This window comes from Rosa rugosa, chromosome 4 (genome assembly GCF_958449725.1).
Source record: "Rosa rugosa chromosome 4, drRosRugo1.1, whole genome shotgun sequence".
Taxonomy (NCBI): Eukaryota; Viridiplantae; Streptophyta; class Magnoliopsida; order Rosales; family Rosaceae; genus Rosa; species Rosa rugosa.
In genome coordinates, this window is record NC_084823.1 from 35,623,619 (window position 1) to 35,630,535 (window position 6,917).

Sequence of the window (6,917 nt, forward strand, 5' to 3'; positions counted from 1 at the left end):
ACATAGTGGTTTAGGCCCATTTGCACGCACTTCTGGATTCAAGAACCTGTCATGAACGTTGTCCCCTTTCTAGACACCATTTCACATAGGCTATACTTACTAAGATGAGAAAGGTCATAAGTGTGAAGACAGTTCAACAAGTGTTAATAAAAGCCGCCCTTAACCTTAAGGGACCTGAACTAGGCACCAATAAGGAGTTTAGGCCAATATTAACAAAAGAGACTTCATCTATTCCGTTATGATTCACAAATGACGAAAATAAAAATGAAAACTGAAAATTGACAGGAAATTTAAAAACAAAGAAAGAAGTTAGCAGCACTATATTTGGCTAACCTCCAGAAGGCCACGGGGGAGGCCATCTATGCTTCACTCCAAGCTCCGATGTATCAAAATTTGTAGGGTAAAAATCCCTCCTATGAGAGCTTGTAGAAAAAGAACAAAGATACTTCTCGTTGAAGAATTTGGAGGAATTTGGCTCGTGAGAGGGGTATTCTTGCCCCCCAAGTATCTTTGTTGGTTGACGAGACATGATCTCCAATTGTAATTTGGAAGATGACGGTGTCCCAAGATCGGCTTTGTCGCCAACTGTCGCCAACTTCTCTTGATCAAAGGGATGATCATGGGTCATATCTTGCCCCCCATGCATCTGATCAGTAGCCACATATTTGGCTTGATCAGTGGAGACATCAGATATTTGTTCAGAGACAATTTTCTTGTCTGAAGAACAATCTTGTTGATGACGTTCTCCATAAGTAGCCTCTATGTAAGGCTGTGATTCACCAGTGAGGCCATTAGGTTGATTGCCACCTATAGGCAAATCAGCCTCATAAATGACCTCTTCTCGAGCGTTCTGCTCAATTTCTAGGTCCCAATCGCGAAACCTCTGCTTTGTTTTTGCGATCAAAATGGCCATGTCCCTGGCTTGCTTTTCTTTATTCCTCTCGATGTTGGCCATGATGATCGCGAGCTGTTCATCAATGCTTGCCCCCTCTGGGATGGGAATAGGCATAAACTCATCATTAATGGCGGTATCGCCAATGGTGGCAACATTGTCCATCAATTCACTTTAGGAATTTCTTTTGATAAAGATTTTCCCCTGGCATCTCAATGATGACGAAAAAAGACTCTAGTATAGTCCCACTGGGCGTGCCAAAATGTTTGTTTTGAAACCCGGTGGTTGAATGTCTTCAAGAAAAGAAAAAAAATTCTAACATTGTCCCACTGGGCGTGCCAAAATGTTTGTTTTGAAGCCCGGTGGTTGAATGTCTTCAAGAGAAAAAAAATTCTAACCTGGTCCCACTGAGCGTGCCAAAATGTTTGTTTTGAAGCCCGGTGGTTGAATGTGCTTCAAGAGAAAAGACTCTAATGTAGTCCCACTGGGCGTGCCAAAATGTTTGGCTCCAATTTCGCTGCAGCTGGTCAACAGTCTCTTTTCTGCGCGGGCGTGCCAGCACCGTTCGGGTGCGGTCGTCGGGGATGTCCCTTGACCTGACTTCTTTCAAGCGATTGTAGACGAGGAGAGCACCAACCTCGTCGTGGGATTCTTTGTGCCTCGTGGTGAGGACTTTTGCTGAGCTTCTTGAAAATCACCAAATCGATACTCGATGTTGTAGATCGAGCAGAGCGAGAACCACCGGGAAGTGAGGAGAACTTGCTAAAGCGTGACTTTAGCTTGGCTGGGTTGCTAGGGCGTTACCCTTGCTTGGCTGGTTCTGTAACCGTTGTGGTCGCGGCACTACCGTCGGCTCCCGAGGAGACTAGGACCGAAGCACGTTGACAGAGGGTTTGGTGGCACTGAAAGTCGGCTTCTGAGAAGACTAGGACTAGGAGTGTGATCACCGGTAAGAGAAAGAGAAAGAGAGGGAGAGGAGTTGCTCTTAGAGAGGTTGCTCTAGAGAGAACTTAGATCATCTTAGAGATGTTTTGATGTTGTGAATGTGTGTTTTAGAATGAGAAGAGAAGGTGTTTATATAGGGAAGAAAAAGAAGAGTGAAATGATGAGTGGAAGAAAAATAATGAAAGTAGATCTAAGTTCACTTGTAAAATATGGAAAAGATAGAGAAAAGATGAAATGAAAGCAAAGCATGAAGGTGCAGCAACATGGAAGTGGTGATGATCTATTAAAGAGATTGTAGAAGAAAAATATATCCAAGGAAAAAGAGAAAAGCATCTAGCTTTCTTCATGTGGGTAGGAAACATGAACATGTGAATATTGAGCTGGTTTTAGGTCAGTTTCTGCCCCTTTATTCCTTCAATTATTTCTCCAACAAGACTTCATTATATGCCTTCGACTTCTTCATATGAAATGTTCCACTATGAGTGTAGATCATCCTGACAAATTTTCAGATTTTTATTCCATGTGGTTGGGCCGAAAATGCTGCTGGACCTCTTACAGGTCCAGTTTTCCAGTTTTGCTTCTGTAGAAAATTGGGCTGATTGTTTGAAGGCCTTCCACTCAAAAAAAACTCTTGCACTCTTCATAAGAAATGATCCTTGGGCTGTCTAGAATGGATCTGGAAAGTTTCAGCACATTTCGATATCATTTGGTTAGTCTGCCACCCCTCCTTCCTTGTCTAGCTCGGTTTTTTCTAGCCGAAGTAGGAAAATATGCTAAAGTTGACTTGTCATACTTCCATAGTAGGCTTTATTTAGCCTCTAAATATATATATTTCGAGCTTGTCGACAATATATAGCTTGAGCCACTGATATTGGCTCAATTTCTCCAAGACGTGCCTTGTCAGGCCAAAATGTTCATTTTGGGTCCAAACATAACCGAATATCTCTTTCTCGGCCGAATGATTAATTACCCTCATTCTCTGCCGAATGATTGAATATATATCTCGTTCTCAACCATAACTTTACTTCAGTCATTATTTGATTTTAGTCATGACCAACCTTCTACTCTAATGTGGCACTCTATGACGATTGCTAAATTTAGGTTCAAACACAAGGACAGCAAAGACAACAACATGTCAAGGTCGGCATGCTTTGCAGGATTTGTGTGTTTGCCCCACTAGATGAAAGCAAAACCAAAAATTGTTAAAATATATATATATATTTGTTTTATCCTCCATCCGACAATATTCCAATTTCATATCCTTTACTTCATCTTATATATCCCTCTCAATGCCTGAAATAATAATCCTTCACTAGATTTGAGTTGCTTAACCTATCTAAGATATGAACTTATGAAGAAGAATGATTATATCAAATGAGCTATCTAAAACTTATGGTCATATTGTGATATTATACACCTTTGTCCAAACAAAAATAAAATAAAATAAAAATAAAATAAAATAAAAGGAGAGGATATTATCATATAATTCTCTTTCTTGTCTTATGTTTGATTACATTCTTCTTGTAGGTCTGTATTATGATTAGATACTCATAGGCAGCATATTTCCACAGAAATCGGCATAACCTTCAAAACAAATTTCCAGAAAATGCTAAATGCATGTGGCTTTTCTAAATCTGAGATTTCATGCTATAGACAAGGGTTTCTCGTTCAAATATTCGAAGGTTCGCGGTGATCTAATGACTAGGTTTAGTTTACAATAAATGAGTAGAGTTAAGTTTAACACAATGACATTAACCATCAATCATCATAAACAAATAACAATGTCCATGTAGCTCAGTCACATGTACAACGAAAAATCAGTTATCTGAAGAAGGAAACTACATGTAAGGCAGACTGATCAGTTCAAATAAGCATCAGGGAAACATAATATAGCAAATATTATTAGAGATTCTTAAAGTCATTTCATCAAATAGCTGGTGCTCACAATTTATATTCACATGAACTTTATCTCTGAATGATCGAAGAGGAACATCTAGTTATTCAACCAATAAATTCAAGCATTCAAACTTAAAGTTGCTTAGTCATAAACAATGAATGAATGAAGGGTTCCCGGAATAAGGTAGACTATCTGGAATCAAAAGAGAGGGAAATGCAGAAAGAAGAGAGAGTGGGAAAATTTTTTGAACTATTTCTCGATTTATATATGCGTGTCATCCTTGCGCAGAAGCCATGCTAATATTCTCTATATAGTTCCAATTTTTTTGAGTGCGGGGCCATGCTAATCTTCTTTATATCGTTTCAATTTTTATTGGATATCTCCCGAATGAAATGGTTATCTTGCGAGATTCTTCTATATGAAGAACCTTACATAGCCGCATTTCTTCGTGGGACTTGACACCCATGCTTCAACAAAGAAATCTGTATCCGTGTTGTATAGCAATTAAAGAAAAAGTTATTTTGCGACCTTGGATAAAAGTTAACCCGAAGTCGATCTTGAGCAATTGGTAGTAAAAACTGAAGAGTTCCTATATTACGTATACAATTTTAAATCTTCATTTCCCACGTATTTTCCACTGGCTGGAATTGATCATATGTTCATTCTTCACATTCCTGGTCCTCTCCATACAGAGGAAGTTTTAAGATGTGTTTATCTTAAAAGTATGGACTAGTACACCTAAATAGCTTAGGTTTAATTTATTAACTTTCTGCTCAAGCTTCGTGATAGCAAACCCCAAGCATTTTGCATGAACTAATTTCTTTTCGACTAACCGCAATCACCATTGATTGTTCCTCCCCTTCAGTCTTTAAATCAGCACTATTACAACAGAAGCAAAACCCTTGGTTTCCAGGGGATGTTAAAGGGCATCCACAACAAATGAGTAGGTAGTGGCATGGTCACAGCAAATTCAGATAACTAAGAAATTAGTGAAAACAACTAAGAAATTATTCTAATCATGATGAAAGAATAATGTTCCTCATTGCAGCAGCTATTGATTCTCAAGTATTTAAATCAGTACCTGTGGTAGTCTACTCATGCTTGACATAAAACAAACTTTCTAGACTGAGCAAACAAAACAAATATTTCCTCAGATTGTTGAAACTAGAGATCGTAGATTGTAGATCAAACAACAAACCTAATGCTATAATGGTTCGTGCTCCGGCCCCATGAAAATTTGTCTTAGCACCACCAATTCTTGTTGTGAGCAGCATTGATTATCAATGTTGGGCAGAAGTGCAGAACTGCGTGTCGAAAGTCAGCCTCTTATTTCTAAGATAGAAATTCACATCTGGTAATCGCTTTCTTGTATGTTAATGTATAGGGTGTTGGGAAGGAAGACATGTTTCTAGAAGAGGACATAGTTTCTTCAGTAGCTTATATATGTGAAAGCTATGGGAGGATAATAACTTACGATAATGGCAAGACAAACCCATGTGATTTCACGAATTCTCACAAGCTAGTGTCCCTCATTCAGCTACACATTTCATGTACAATACGATAGACCTACTTCACCACTTACTAGCTTCAGCATGTAGCAGATGATTGCGGTCTCTTATCATAGCATAGCCTCATCTCTCAACGTTGTTTGTAAGATGGAGTGAAACCTGTGGTAGTCCTCTTCTTGTCTGCTATATATCAAATAAAGGATGTAGGGAACATTGTTTGTGTCCAAGTATACAGGTTGGTACCATTTACATGTGCTTTAAGTAGGAAGACAAACCCATGTGGTATCTCACAAGCTAGTATTCTACCTGGAGCCCATCTCAGTGCCTCTTCAACAATCATTTCATGTAGCAGATGGTTTTCCACACACCATTTCTCCATCTATATATACACACACATGATCAGGTTTATGAGCAAACTCAACTCCTCTCATTGCAAGCATCAAATTAAGCTTTCTCTGCTTCCCAGGTCCTTTGAATTCTTTTCTTCCTTTTTTGATCATTTAAGGATACAGAAACCATGGGTTTCCGATTGCCTCGAATCGCTAACACAAAGACATTAGATATCCCAAAAGGCTACTTTGCAGTCTATGTTGGAGAGAGCCAGAAGAAACGATTTGTGGTTCCAATATCCTACTTGAACCAACCTTAATTTGTTTCTCGATTTGCTGAGGAAGAATTTGGATACAATCACCCAATGGGTGGTATCACAATTCCTTGCAGTGAAGACGCCTTCCTTGATCTCACTTCCCGCCTAAGTGTGTGATGTAGAACGACTGGCAGAAGAGTTTGAGGAGCAGCTAGAGAAACGCATCGAGAAACAACGTCGCAAGCAAGCATAAGTTTCCTATAATTCTTAGGTTTATTTTCCTTATCTTCATAAGCAAGCATACATTTACTATTTCAATAAGGACTTCCAGTCCAGCAAGTTTGTTATTTCCTAGTTCTAAAATAAATAGGATTATGAGTTAGAGCCTATATAAGGCACCCTCTACGTTGTATCAAACAATCAACAATTCAATAACAATTCAGTTTCTCAGAGATTTATCTCTCTTATTGTTCCATATTCGGTTCGACGCTTGTCTACCGTTTTCATCTATCATCCTTGTAGCTTTCACTGCGTTAGTTGGCATCAGAGCATGGTTTCGCCTGTATTGATGGCAGACGACGAAGCGAGAGTTAATATCACAACACTCGCCGACGCTGGTCGGGAGATTACTGCTATGAAACAAGATATTGGGAATTTTCGTCAAGACACCAGCAGGAATTTGGCAAATCCAACAACTCTTGTGGATCAATTGGCGAATAACGTTCAGCAGCTTACAGTGGCAGTGCGAGCCGGAGGAGTTGCCCGAGGCCAACACCGTCAGCAAGAACGAAACTACGATTCTGAGGAAGAAGATGAAAGGGGCCCACCAAACAATCAACAACAAAACCGCCAAGAAGAAAATTATAGAATGAAAGCTGACATATCTTTCTTCAATGGAAACTTACAGATAGAAGAATTTCTTGATTGGCTTTCTGAAGTGGATAGGTTCTTCAGTTTAATGGATGTCCCAGAAAACAAGCAAGTGAAGACAGTTGCTTGGAAGCTAAAAAGCACCGCTGCCTGTTGGTGGGATGATTTGCAGGAGTCACGAATTCGACAAGGAAAAGAGCCTGTCAGAACATGGCGGAA

General features: G+C 39.5%; 1 non-coding gene across 1 annotated transcript; it reads right to left on the reverse strand.

Annotated features, from left to right (window-relative positions):
• Positions 1 to 3,970: 3,970 nt before the first annotated feature.
• LOC133707622 (U6 spliceosomal RNA) lies at positions 3,971 to 4,077 on the reverse strand. The gene has a single exon (XR_009845234.1). It is a non-coding gene; the product is annotated as a U6 spliceosomal RNA (small nuclear RNA).
• Between the last annotated feature and the right edge of the window lie 2,840 nt (positions 4,078 to 6,917).